This window comes from Natrix helvetica (genome assembly GCF_964273705.1).
Source record: "Natrix helvetica genome assembly, chromosome: 3".
NCBI classification, from domain to species: Eukaryota; Metazoa; Chordata; class Lepidosauria; order Squamata; family Natricidae; genus Natrix; species Natrix helvetica.
Window position 1 is genome coordinate 72633710 of NC_138549.1, and position 15864 is coordinate 72649573.

The window sequence follows — 15864 nt, forward strand, 5'->3', positions numbered from 1 at the left end:
GGCATGTACACCCCTCTTCTTCCGGCCAGGTGTCGAGGTGCGGAGACAAAAGACGACCTTGAGCTTCTAAGAAATCCATAACAATACATTCCACAATCCTACTCCTTTCTATTCCCCCCTCCCAACTACTATACCAATGAAACAGCATAATATATATGTTTTAATTATGTGGCAGGCCAAAGATCCTAAAAGGAACAGAATTACAGGCCTGACAGAGGGAGGGAGGGAGGGAGGGAGGGAGGGAGGGAGAGAAAGAGAGAGAGAGAGAGAGAGAGCTAGAAAAAATCATTTCTGGGGTGCTACAATATCGATACACTAGGACAAACAGCAGGTTGACTTGCATCCAGAAAGCAACTTGTAATCAGTACAGTGTGTGAAGTACAGTTGTCACATAAGTGAAATGAAGTGCATCCATAACTGATTGTTGAATTTCGGACCAACTTAGCTACTGAATAGACTTCAAGAACCAACTTAGCTACTGAATAGACTGTAATTTATATTGCAGTATACTACTTAGAAAAAGATTTAAGGCATCAGTAAATGTGAGAAGGACCTCCCAATACAGGATATCCTGGAAATGAAAAACATGGCATACCAGATAAGTGTGTGAAAAATCCTATTGGGGAAAAAACATGATTGTCCATCGGTACATATATACACATTTTTGATATCATTGGTGACAGTCCTAGACTAGCTGTCAAGTACCAACATTTTAAATGAATCATGAAATCCATGCTTCCAGCCTGTAAAGTAAATTAAATGCTATAAAATACTTTAAATATTTTAACAAAATATATTTTGATTTATCACCATCCTTTAAAAAAAATGATATCTTTCTAAATTTGGTACCCTAGACAGCTCCCTTGTTCTCCTATATGAATGGACCAGTTGTGACCTCCACATAATCCATGTCTGTAAATACAATTGCATCTCACCAATGAAAATTTGTACAAAACTTCTTATTTAAAATGAAGAGATAGAGGATATAGATATAGAGCAATGTGTCCATACATGTGCACATGTACACAGAAGTAGGTAGGTGTGTTTATGAGCCAACACATGTCAATTTGAAACTAAAGGAGAATGGTTTAATTTTCAGCATAGCTTTGGGGAAGGATGCTTGAAACAGGTGCAATAGATAAAACATAGGAAATAAAGTAAAAAACTATATTTCCTCTTTAAATTGAGCAAATTGTTGACTCTTATTTTTATCATTAGGTTTTAGTAAGATACTTTCTACTTTGTTTATTTTTTTTCCATATTTTTTCTACAGATTTATCAATTGTTTGATGAAAAAGAATTAACAATTCAATTTAATGAAAATAATTTGAAAGATTTTTCCACCAGGAAGATTTTAGGGTAATGTGAAAATATCTAAAAGGAGTGGCAGAGCCAGGAGTCAAAAGAGGAATCAGCCTAGAGCACAGGTGTCAAACTTGTGGCATCACATGATGTTTCATGATGTATTGTGGGTTTTTTTCCCCTTTGTGGGCATGGCCTGTGTGTGATGGATCTGGCCCACAGGCTGCCAGTTTGACACCCCTGGCCTAGAGTCTCTATATTCCCACAAGTGATCCAATTTCTGTTAACCCTTATCTAGTGCCAAAATAGTGCTAACCACTGGTTGACTAGACTCCTATGCAGGGAATGAACAATAAATCAATTTAATTGGAATTTAATTATTCTTTCATGCCAGGCATGCAATAGTCAAGCTTTCTGCCACATCAAACAATATAATAAACTCAAGGAAAGTTTTGAGTCCAGCATTTCTGAAAATAGGAAAAAGAGAAGCCTTTTGTTAAGCAGAAATCTTTCAAGAAATTCGGAAGGAATGTGAACTAAGTAGAAATCAACTAGTTTTATTGTCTACTTAGCATACATATAAAAGCTCTTTGATTTGAAAATCAGAAACCCACGCAGGAATTGGCATTAATGGGTTTTATTGCTTGTCATCTGTATTTATCCATCAATTTATCCATCAATTTGTAATCTTTGGGGGGGGGGGGCTTGATATGTATATTTTATTTTTTTCTTGAAAATAAAATGTGCCCTTACTTTCCCTGAATTGATTCCCAGATAAGGTCTTTTAAATGCTACTTTTTAAAATCATGCTGTGAGAATTCAATTAGAACTGAGCAGAAAAAAGATTAATTAAGTTATCATTAGTATGCAAACTGCTTCTTGAAGCTGAAATCTCTCTTCTTCTCTCTTCCTGTGATCACTGAAGGCTCAGTCATTTGTTGTGCTGTCTCCCTGAATTCTACCACCTGGGAAAAAATGGCAGCACTACAAGGAGGCTAGCAATTAAATTTGCAATCGCTTGAGGACAAGGAATGGCATAACTAAGCAACATGAAGTAAATAAAACTGTGATTGAACATGTTGCACAGGGATTTTAATATTTGTGGTATAAATAAGATTTTTGAAAATATAGAGTGTAATCCTGGAGCTATGTCCTACTTTAATGGGGCTCTCTTGTGTATACAGATGTTGTGATGGCCTCCACATTACATTCTTCATCTTAGTTGTTCGTTGCTAAGTCTGTCCAACCCATCACAACCCCATGGACAATATTCCTCCAGGCCTTCCTGTCCTCTACCATCCTCTGGAGTCATTTAAGCTCACACCTACTTCTTCAGTGACTCCATCCAGCCACCTCATTCTCTGTCATCCCCTTCTTCTTTTGCCTCAATCTTTCCCAGCATTATGCTCTTCTCCAGCGAGTCCTTCCTTCTCATTAGGTGATCAAAGTGTTTGAGTTTCATCTTTAGGATCTGGCTTCTAAAGAACAGTAAGGTTTGATCTCCTCTAGGACTGACCAGTTTGATCACCTTTCAGTCCAAGGGACTCACAGGAGTTCTTCATCTACAATCTACCATTCTAATCTACCATTCTACATTAAGATATTCTATTCATTATGCTGTTCCCATTAACATTATTCAAAAGAAGGTCCCTTTTATTGCTAGTTTACTCATGAGAAATAAAGTGCCAAAGCAATCACTGATATTACATAAATTAGAATGGATCTTGGAGAACATCTAGTTCAAATCTACAGTGAATGCAGTGAAGCAATACAGGAATTTCTGTAGGGTAGAAAGCGTTGAAGTTAAAATCTTTTCAGAATAAATGGGCTGATTCCATAAAGAAATCCAAAGATTTTACTGCATATATCGGGTTTAAGGAACCGATGTGAGTGAGAGACAAAATGGGAAAATAAAACAAAAATAAGAATCAAAGTACTTTACTAATTCAAAGAGTTATCTTTACACTGATACGCCTTTAACCAGGAATACACACACAGAACAAGTATTGATAAAAAGCCACTGGATTCTAAAATCAAGCAGCAGATGAATACCGATAGTTCTCAATTTACGGCCATTCATTTAACAATGTTTCAGAGTTATGATATTGCTGAAAAAAGTGACATGGTTGGTTCTTTCATTTACGATCTTTGCAGTGTTTTCATGCAGGTGAACAAGATTCAGGTGTTTGGCAAATGGCATGTATTTTTGCAGCATTCTAGGGCCATGTGATCTTTTGCTATACTTGTTAACATATTGAATAACCAAATAACCAAATATAGGGATGATGTAATTCACTGTGCTGGAGTGGAACAATGTACCTTAGTGAAGCATACTTCAGCCATCCATACACTCCAATATGTGCATAAAGTCCAACACATAATCATCTTAGGTAATGAGGTATGACTCTGATCTTCTTGTCATGGGTACAATAATAAATCCGCATGAAGTTCTTGTGCTTAGTTTTTATAGCATATAACAAAATGTTTTAACATAATGAAGGCAATCATAGTCTTTCACATATCATGTGATTTCAGTGTTATTTACTAAATGCTGTTTGCGTAAACCAAATGTAACAAATTAGAACTGCAACCTAAAATTTCCCAGTGTGAAATACTGGCAAAGCTTTTCATCTTCTAGTTTCAACCTGATTATCGATGCCAGCGGGAAACCAAAAACAGTTTGAGAGCACCAGGAAATAATTTTCAAAGTGTAATATGGGCCACTGTCTAGAGAAAAGGAATTCTATTACAGCCTCAAAGACTAGGTACCTAGTCCATTTGTCATGATACTGAAATTCTTAGTCTCTCTATAGAAGAAAAACAAAACAAAAACCTTGAAAACCAAGGACCTTGCTAGTCAGAAATGGAGCAATCCATAGAAATTCAGGCTCTCCGATTTTGTAGATGTTTAAAATCTATTCTCTTCCAGCTTTAAAATAATAACACTTTGAAAGAAAACAATCTCTTCAGAAACTATTCCTTCCTTGTATTTTAATGAACTGAGCCAATACTTTATTTATTTATTTATTTATTTATTTATTTATTTACTTACTTACTTACTTACTTACTTACTTACTTACTTACTTACTTACTTACTCACTCACTCACTCACTCACTCACTCACTCATTCATTCATTCATTCATTCATTCATTTATTTATTTATTTATTAAAAGCATTTGTATGGCCACCCATTTTTCAACTAACTTTGAGTTACAGTATTACTTCTGTTTCCCTTAAAACTGCCACAACACATTGCTGTCAGGTGCATAAAAATACTCTAAGAAGCATTAGTGTATGATGTACACTGCTACACACTGGCACATTACTTCTGTTATTATTTACCATATTTTTGGGGAGTATAAGATGTACCTTTTTCTCCTCAAGAAAGAGGATGAAAATCTGGGTGTGTCTTATACACTGAATATAGCATTTTTGGCCTACCAAAACCCCACCCCCTTTGCAAAAATGGATGTGCAGAGCATTTGGGAGGCTTGCAAAATTCTCCTGAGGGCTGAGGAGGGCCGTTTTTGCTCATTTTCCCTCCCCAGTCTCCAGGAGCACTCTAAGAGCTTCCCAAATCTCTGCATGCCCCCCTTTTTTTGCAAAAAAACGAGGCGTGCAGAGGGTTTAGGAGGTCTGCAGAGTGCAAAAGTTTACTTCTTCAAAATCATGGTGTGTCTCATACTCCCGTGCATCTTATAGTATGAAAAATACAATATTTGTTAATGTTTTATCCTGTCTGCATTATTGATATAAGTAATAACTGATGGTAAACATACCTAAAATTCCTTTCTCCTCCCATTGCCCCCACAACAGAAAACTTGTGAGGTGAGTTAGGCATAAAGCCAGTCACACAACTGGCTTTATGCCTAAAATGGGATTAGAACACACAATCTCCTGGTTTCTAGCCTGGGACCTGAACCATTTAAATCAAATTGGTACATTTTACAGGGGGGGGGAGGGGGAGAAGTTTGCTGTCATAAGCTCATGTAGGCTAACGTGTTATTTTTCTCTCTCTATTTGGGGACATGCCATCCCTTTCCAGAAACATTTGCAGGTTTCATTTTAAATGTGTATGGTAGTTTTTCCACATGATTATTATTTTTTTTCTTTCTGCCAAAAGAAATAAAATACTCTTGTAATATTTAAGTTATGAACTTCTCTTCAAAATTTTATTTATTTTTTGTTAAATTTATTTGCAGCCTATCTCACTGTGGGGCTACTCTGTGCAACTAAAGAAGAAACAAAAAGAGTGTAAACAAAACAGAAGTAAAATAATAGAATAATAAAATGAACAATGAAAAAGAAAACAAGTATACATCAATATGATATCTAAAAAGATGCATGGGTCGAGAGCAGAACATGGGGGTGGGAGGTGGAGTCTGCCATCAATCCAGCAGCCACCTCCAGCATGGAACTCCCACCCCAAAATTTGGTCCCAGACAAACTGGCACAGAAAAATTTTCAGGCTCCTAGAAAAGGATAGGAGTTTGGGGGCAGATCTTACCCAAGAGAGTAGAGTTTAACCAAGGGTGGGTGTTGTGGCACAGAAGACTCTCTTTCTGGATCCCGATAGCTAGAATTCTTTTATCAACTAGGTCCATAATATGCTCTTTCTGCCAAAACAAGTAGGATGGGCTCAGTGACGTGCAGTGAGGTTTTTGGCTGGTGAAAGCACTTACACAGTGGTGGGTTTCAAATATTTTTAGACCTGTGGACTTCAACTCCCAGAATTCCACAATCAGGCATGCTCAATTCCAATTTAAAACGACAGCATTTGTTTTTCTCCTTTGCGAAATAAATTTCCTTTCTTCATTTTCTTTTTCTTCTCCCTTCCCCTCCTTCCTCCCTCTCTCCCTTCCTCCCCCTCTCTCAAACACACACACACACACACACACACACACACACACATACACACAGAAGTTGGATTGGACTATCTCTCCTACCCCCTTCCCTCTCTCACTCACTCTCAAACAAACACACAGAGACACAAAAGTTGAATTGGATATCTTTTCCAGTGGCTTGAAAGCAGCTCCTCTGCCATCCCCCCCATTCCCCTGCTGCCTTCCCCAAACACCTCCACTATTGCAAATGCAGCCTGCTGTCTGAGTGGGAAATGCCTGGAACACAATAAAGCCAACCTACTCACCTCCTGCTGGCAGGTGGGGGTGAGAGGAGAGGCAGAGAAGCAGGAGGGGAGCCGATCCGAACCTTCCAAAAGAAAGAGGCTGGGGGAAAGTGTGTGTGCTACAGCATGGCTCTTTGCCTGGCTTCCGTGGATGACTCTGCTTAACTGTTAAAAAAGCCTCTAAAAAGCGCCCTCTACTATGAGGCAGGAGAACTGCATGCCTCAACTACATCAGGAATTTTTAGGCTTTTAACTCTTGCTTAACTCTGCTTGAGTGATCACAAAAAGCCTAAAGTCAGACTAGATGATGCATGCAGTTCTCCTGCCTCATAGTAGAGGACACTTTTTTAGAGGCTTGTTTTTAACAGTTAAACAGAGTCATCCAGGGTGAGGTGGCAACAAGCTCAGCTTTTTCCTTTTAAATTTTTTTCTTTTCATGATGAGAACAGTGAGGCTGTGCCTCACTTGCCTCACCTGACTGCACATCACTGAATGGGCTTGTCCTAGTAGGACAAGAAAGCTCATCAGATATCCTGCTCTATGTTATCAATAGTATTAAAGGTCCTAACTGATACCTTGAACTGCACTTGGAAGCAGTTGGTAGCCAGTGAAGTTTACAGAGCAAAGGTATAATAAAATCACATGCATGGTATAATACAATTATGTGTATCACCCCGTCACCTGCTTTCTTTCTTTTTCTGTCAAGTTTTTCTTTTTATATTATTTATACATATCAATGCGTGAATGGTGTGATTCCTGGGTATCATACATTTCAATAAAAATGAACATAGTATTATTACTCACAATCATTACATTTAATTTTCATTATTTCACATTATTTGCACATATCCTTTACCACCATCCTTTATTCTAAGCCTCCTTCTTACTCTTTCATATATCTTAATATATGAAAGAGTAAACTGCATATACTGTATACTATAGTTGCCTCCTTATTTCTATCTCTATTTTATGCTTTCTGAACAGGAGATGTGAGTCCAGGAGAACCCCTAAGTTGCCAATTGGATCTGAAAGGTGTAGTGCAACCCTGTTCAAAACGAAGGATAATAAAAAGCTGGATCCCAAGGCTCCATGCCCTTAAAGCCACTTAATCTACCAGGATTCAATTGAAATCTGTTGTTTTTCATCCAGTCAGTCATAAATAATCCAAACATTCTGTGAAATATTTAAAAGTTAGAAATTGCCAGGATTATTTATGGAAATGATGATGATAAAGAAGATTGCAATACGGAAGTGAAAAATAAAAATACCTTGAGTTCTTGTCTATGGAGATTCTCAGTCCTCCAGGTCATGGTTGTTCCAAAGGTGCTTTTTCAAGAGGCAACTGGACTTTCTGGTTTTTCTTTGAACAAGTTTTGCTTCTCATTCAAGAAGCCTCTTTTGAAGAAAAAGAAGCCGAAGAAGCTTCTTGGATAAGAAACAAAATGTTTTCAAAGAAAAACCAGAAAGTCCAGTTGCTCTTGGTAACTTCATTCATGTGGTTTCTTAGCAGGGTTACAATACTGATTTGCCATTGCTGGCTTTTGGGATGCTTTAATTATTTCTTTATTTAATTACATTTCTATGCTGCCCATTTCACTAATACATGGGTGACTTTGTTAATTTATTAATAAATACATACAAACAAAATAAAATAAGCAATAAATAAAATTTAAAAATAAAGAATGCATTGTTAATTAACAACCGTCAAGTGGCTTCCAACTGCGATAGTAATGAAAGGTGATGGACAAAAAACTTGAAGAAGCATTTGGACAAATTTTATTATAGTACCCACCCTTTGGAAAATCTTATCTGCTAACATAAGATCTGCCCCAGCCCAGCTATCTTTCTGCAAGAATCTGAAGAACTAGCTCTGCTGGTTGGCCTGGATCCTTCTGGGGGAGTTGGCTGGAGGTGACTGCTGGACTGCTGGCAGACTTCCCCTCCCCCCGTTGCTCTTTGCTCTCTATCCATCCATCATTTTGTGTTCATACTGATGTATTCACATTGGGTTTTCATTGTTTAGTTTATTGTTCTATTGTTTTATTTCTGTTTACACTCTTTTGCTTCTTGCTTTTTATTGTTGTTAGCCACAAATTAAAAAAAAATAACAATAATCATGAATTTTACGGCTGCTCCACAAAATAGGCTTCCCTCACTGTGAAATTGGCTAACCAACAATTTTTTGAGAACTGCAACATATAACTGTTTCCCCTTTCCAGAACAGGATTGATTGAGTGAGACATTTTGGGAGCTGAAGTCCACATACATTAAAGTTGGAAAAACACAACTCTTAGACACATCTAGTCCATTAAGTAAGTAATTTCCACCAATCTATTTCAGCTACATGTAAAAAAAAGTGTTATCTAACATCTGGTGGCTCAAGATTGGTTCATCTTCTGTGCTTCATTTTTTTCTAGGCAGACACCTCCTATATTTTGGGGGCAATGTCTGGTTCCTTCCATGGACATTTCTTTTCCTTAAATCAATGAGGAAACTGTTTTTTAAAAAAAAAACCAGGAGAAATTGACATAAATGCTGCAGCTTCTCTAAGAGATTGTATCTGTAAGTGAATAGAATAAATATAAAACAGTCAGCTTTTGTTTTTCTTTTTGTTTTGGCAGGGTTAGGGTTAGGGTTAGAGTCAAGAAGGATAAGGAGGGAAAGAGACATACACCAGCCAGAGATTATAGTAGACTTGTTCCAAGCCATCACTGTGGCCAAATGGAGAAAGGAATTGAAAACTGTAAAGATTGACTTCCTTTCCAGCTGATTTATGCATGGGAAACCCCAAGTTGAAGGCTGCAGTGAAGAAATGCCCTTCAGCCAATTTTTTATTATGCAATATCATGCTGTGCAATTGCTCCACTTTGGTAGTTAAAAGAAGGCAATAAATATTTTTTTAAAAAAAGTATCTCAGAGGGATGGGTTACTGAATTTTTGAAGGAAATCAAGTATCCCTTTGTTGTAGTTGCTTGTGTTTAAACTTTGTCCAGGAGCCATGGTGGTGCAGTGGTTACAATGCAGAATTGTAGGCAAACTTTTCCCACAGCCATGAGTTCAATCTTGACTGGCTAAAGGTTGACTTCTAATGTGCTGAAATTTTTAATGTGCTGACATTTGTAAACTGCTCAGAGAATGCTGTAAAGCACTGTGGAGCAGTATATAAATCTCAGTGCTGTTGCTATTGTCTTTAAGTGCTTATGCTTGCATTTATACAGAAAGAAAGAATTATGAATCCTGGAAGTAAAAAAGTCCAACCTATGTTTATATGTAGCATGTCTCAAATAAGACTTTGTTTATATCCAATAATTCATGATAATACCTGAAACAATGGATAGTGGACATCACTGTCTCCAGTCAGGAAAATATTGCGTCCCTAAGAATATTGAAGATAACCAGCTGACACACAGTATATTTTGCTAGGTAAGAAAAAAAAAAAAACCACATTGCTTGATATGTGTGTGTGGTCAAGAAGAACTTTTTTTTAAAGGGGGGGGGGGTCCAACACGTTCTAAGAAGACTAATTAAAAAGTCCTTTGCATTAACTGAGTAGATGTTAGCTCATTTTCAAGTGGAACCTCATTAAGGCAAAAACCTTCTGCACAAATGTCTCTTTCCAAATAGAACTTCTGGCAATTATTAATGATGTTTCCATGTTAATTACCATCCGCCAAGCTATAAAGCAAAACAAATCCAATATAAAGCCAGGGTCGATTATGTCTAGTGGTCTTTTATTTATCTGAAGCCTTAGTTCCTTTTTGGAAAGCAATCTCATTTTGAGCAAGTGGGGCTTTTAGAGTTAGGGAGCATTGTAATGAAGGTATTACTGTCAGTATTCAAGGTAGAATGCATCTACCATTTACTATTTATGAATTTGTGGAAATCAGTGCATAACACACAGCTATTTACATCTCCTCATTTTAGGTTGTTCTTGTACTTTTTTTTAACTTCAAAGAATGAGGAAATAGGTAATTAAACCAAATGAAGTAAATAAAACTCAGTGTTAATAGGATGTAAATAAAGCTTTAAACTAATGAGAGATGAAAAGCCTATTACCTGCTGATGAATACATTGTCAATATTGCTTCATGCTTTCTACTCCTCTGAACATTAAAAAAAAAATTCCAGAGGCTGTCCTTCACATGACCAAATCCTTTGAAGAGAAGAGACATAATAAAGCAATAGTCTTAGAAGCAGCTTTTTTTTTTACAAAAAGGAGGACTATGTGGTGGGGCACATACACGTATTCTTTATTTATATTTTGCATTTCTGGACTGCCCATCTCCCACTAATAGGAATGAAAGAACCGCAGGCACTCTTATAGATTAAAACACCTCCAATTTCTTGCACTGTTCTTCCTAAGTATGTGCAAACCTCTCTGAACCTGAACAGAGTTTGATGCTTAGCAACTGACATCCATGCAGCTTTCTTGTGTAGGAAGAAAAATCCAGTTTGGTTCCAAGCTGGGAGAAAAACACTGGAAATGAAATGGAGGCTGCCTACATGGAAAGAACATCTCTGCTTATTTGGTTTCCCGAAACTTCAGTGACAGCAGCATGTTTCTGGGGTGGCTGACAAAATGGCTGAGTGAGTAGAGGGATTTTTATAGGGGTGTGGTGATTGAGATACTCCAGGGCAGTGAGGTGCAGTCAGGGGAGGCAGGGGAGGCAGAGCTGCACCGCTCTCATCATGAAAATTTTAAAAAAATACTCCGGGAAGCCGCGAAAGTGGCTGCGGTCCCCTTCATGTTGGCTCAGGAAGGAGGGGAATGGGACCACGTGTGCAGGGGAAGGGGATCACGGCTGTGCTAATCTGAGGCTGTGCGATGATGTTACCTAGGCATTTTTTGCATTGGGCGGGCCCGGGATCCTTGCAAGGGGAATGGGACAACGTGTGCAGGCGGCTCCTCAGTGCACAGCCTCAGATTAGCACAGCCGCGATCCCCTTCCCTTGAACATGTGGTCCCATTCCCCTCCTTCCTAAACCAACATGAAGGGGAAGTGGTAATCTGAGGCTGTGCACTGAGTAACATCATCAGTGCTAGAAGGGGGGGGGAAGGAGGAGAAAGGAGAAGTTTCTCTTCTCAGAAATGTCTTCTCAGTGGAGCTGCGGCAGCCTGCCTTCCTCTTTCTGACATTTCTGAGAAAAGAAACTTCTCTGTTTGGGCTGCGCCCGTGCGATCGGAGCAACCACGCGGTTTGATGACGTCACCAGCCTCACCAGTCATAAACATCACCACACGTCACTGCTCCAGGGGGTTGTGTAATGTAGTGAGCCTTTGGTCTTTTGCTATTCTAATGGTGGTGGGTAAATCCTAAAGGTCATGTCCTCTCAGAATTTGTGTGTGGGAATGTAAATTCGTAATCCCATCATCTCCAGCCTTCTGTGGGAGCTTGCCGCTGAAGGTGTTTTGTTTATGAATAGATTGATCCAGATACAAAATCTCCATTCCAAAAGACCAATCTCTTCTGCTTGAAATGTTTATCTCCCCCAAACCTCTAAATTTTGCCCTCATTTTTATTCAATGGCAATATCTAGCAAAATCTTTATTTAGTTCTTGTAAGTAATCTGACTGAATCACAGTTCTGGGCCATGAAGCAGCATTACATCTTCCAAAAGCAAAAAACAAAGGGTTAAAGAAACAATGTTTGCAAATTTCAATACACTTTCATCTGATCCAACCTTTCAGGAACTGGAAATTTGCCAACAACCCAACTTCATTTTTTTCTCAATCTTGGAATTATTATTTTTAGTTAAAGAAATACTTAACTGTATTGAACAGATATATGTTTAGAAAAAGAAAATCATAAGCAAATCATTCAGATGGATTTTGAACAATGCAAATTAATAAGAATTAAGGTAATCCCTGCTTAGAGTTACCACTAGACTTTCCATTTTGTCAGCCAACAAGAACAAAAACAAAAATCTGCAAAGCACTGTTTCTTCTTTTCGGTTTCTTTTTCTGGCTGTGATCCTACTACCAAATTGAATTACTCCAGCTCTTAGCCAACCATCTGGGATGTGCTTAACAGCTAGTTGTCACCAGTTATCACTGCTCATTTTAAACCCTCTGGGGCTATTGAGTAGTCACATTAGATGTTATTTCTATAGTGGGCTAGAGACGTTTGTTCACTATGCAGGCCTTTAACAATTGTCTGCATATATCTTGACGAAGTGCACAGATACAATGCAGTCTGACTAAAAGATCTTATCACAACTACATAGTACTTTCTGGCCTATTGTCCTTTTACTTTCCATTTTCATGAATATGCTTGAACTTTAATGGAAAAATATAGTTTAGATTTGTGTTCTCTTCCTTAATTCAATAATGGATAAAATGAGCATAGTTTCAAAATGTAAATTTTCTGATATTTTGATGCAGTTAAGTGACAAGAACTACACCACAAATTACTGATGCAATTGAAATCTTAAGTAACTGAAAACATGTTAAGTAAATCAAAAGACCCAGTAGCTGAAGAAAAAAAAATCATTTATAGCATAGAGTGCAAAGATGTTTAACAGCCACTATGTAGGACAGACAGAGGGAGTCAATAGAGGGCACCTATGAGCCCCAAATAATGGGGACATGATGAAATTCCTTAATCTCACAATACATGAATATACTCAACCACAATTTCAACTGGGAAACTAATTCTGAGTCAAATCCCAAAATTCTGAATTCAGAGAAATCAGCTATCAATAGACACATAGAAAGAAATCATATTTACATACTAATTAGCAAAAAAGCTAAGAAGGAAATAAAAAGACCAGCACACATTTCCTCCTAGTCATCCACACAAGGAAGGATTAACACCAACAAACAATCAATAATAATACTCAAATCAAAGAACTACTAAAGAGAAAACTGCACACTCCCCCCAATACAGCAGGACAAGCTACTGTACGAAAACAGAATGATAATCTTACACTCACTAGCAGTGTAAATGATACCTAGTTGGGTAATGAAATAGTTGCAAGCAAACAATTAAACTCGGAGAATCACATTATTGTTTGAAAGCTGGACTTTGAGATACTTGTATTCTGGTGCCCTGTAGAAAGAAATATTCAGAAAAAAAGTTGCAGTGCCAGAGAGCTATAACTGGGAAGAACTGTGCCATTAGATTGCTAGCTCCCCCGAATTTCTACCATTTATTTTATTAACCTTACATCCAGCTTTCTCAATTTTGTTTGGAGCTTGTTATCATTATACAAGAAATAAGGGCATGTCCACTATGGTAATTTCTTTTAACAAAGATAAATCTGATTGCTTTATTGTACCCAAACACTATTTCAAATTCTTGCATTGTCGACAGCAAACTGAATCAATCAATTGATCTAAGCAGTACATTATGCAGTGAATAATGAGACAGTAGTTATAGAATAGTTAAAATTACTTTGAAATGTTTGGCTGCTTGCCTTTCAACTCCTTCTTCAGTTATTAGCTGAGCTGTTGCAATAACATGGCATGTTTCCAAGTACTCTAGCTACTGAAGATAAAAAATAATCAATTCTTCATTAGAAAATGTAGGCCTCTCAAATATTACTTGCCGGATAAAATGAATGGGAGTGTGTCACTACATACTTTGCTTGCAGTCTTTCCATTTGCATTTGGATGAATGGAGGGAGAGCGTGCTGCACTAAAATGGCCTTCAAATCTCATCTGAAAGAGCTCTTTTTACATTATTAGGTGTAGTAAAAAAAGTGTAGGCTGAATTTTAAGTGGCTAAGGACTTTGCTAGAAAAGAATTAATTGCATCACTCACAATATCTTCTATTGTTCTTAACAAAGACCACTAAGAAGAGGACATAGAGATGCATAGCATTATTTAAGAAAATTGTCACTCTGAAGAATCCATACTATCCTATTTAATATTTTTCTACCACTAACAATCTGTCTACTTTATTTATCTGCATACTGATGAATGTTTTCATAACAACTTGCAAATCTTGTTCTTGTTCTATTTTTCCAGATCTTGTTCCCATTTCAAAGAATGGCACCCTCCGATTTAAAGTTTAATAAAAAAATAATGCATTAAATGAAATGTCCATTCTTCAGAAAAGGCCATTGATCCTGAGAAATGTCAGGAAAGTAGTTGATAGAATGCTTGGCTTTGGCTAGTGGGAATATCATCATAAAGCATAGACAACTATATTTTTACTGCCATATGTTACTGAGTTCACCATTCATTTTAGTTGCGCAGTATCTGCTATATTGATGGCTTTCAGTGGAAGGGGAAGGGATCTTGGAAGAAGCCATATAATGTATCTCCTATTAGACAAGTAAGATGACTTAATCTATATCAAATGTACCATGTTTTGTATCTAAGGGCAATGCAAGGATGGATAAAGTTTTAGAGACAAAGCTCTCATTAAATGCCTTTTGGATAGAACTTGGTTTTCTCCTGGGGATGTGCAGATTTCCTTAAAGTGTTAAATATTTTAGGACTTACTCTAAAATTTCTGTATGCTTCTCAACTCAGAGAGACAACAAACTCTAGTTAGTTTTCAGTAATCACTGGTGGCACCATGCATCACAAAAAGAGAGTTAAAGACTGCATATATCCCAGGAGCTGCTAATTTCTATTGCAATGGTTAAAAAAAAAACTCCCTAGGTTTTCTGATCAAGAAGAAGCTCATGAATGATGAGATGCCAGTGCAATTCCTGACACATCAAGATAGAGACTTTCAGGAACCAGGTTGCTTGGGACTGCAACCCAAAACATGTGGCAAACTGTCTCCAGATTTTAATTTTATTTTATAAAATGACCAATTTTATAAAATTTATCCCACTTTGAGTGTCATAGAGGAAAAAGTGTATAGGAATGCAAACTATAGCTTAATTGTAACATCTATAGTTAGCAGAATTCATCAAGTCAATATAATCAGGGGTTTTCTCCCCCTCTTTGTATTTCTAAAATAAGTCTCCTTTTGGTATTTTGATCTATACTTTTAATATTATTTTCAGTTAGCATATTCAACATTTCATTTCAACATAATGTTTTTATACAGTAAATTAGTTGCGGAACAACAAAACAACTCCAGTGTATTATGAAATCCATGATTCAAATCATTCCTCTTCAAGGAACTTACTAAGGGGGGTAAATCTAGTTGTTCCCTCTTCCTCTGAAGGCCCATTCAAATTCTGTTGTTGAAAATACCCAAAGAAGCACAAATGCTATTTTGGGATTCTGCAGGACATCTGGCTGATGACATTTATGATAGGCTCTTAAGGTACTTTAAGGAAAAGAAAATGGCTCAGCTACTTTATGGTGCTGGACTCCGCATGTCAAATAAAGTGCCAGCCAGGGAGGTAGAACAAAGATCAACTGATTTGTGAACTTGGTAGTCCAGTTCTGGCTCCATCCATTTTTGTTTAAATTTACTCATCTCTTTTTTCTATAGGGGTGGAATCTTTAATTCTATAGCATCATTTT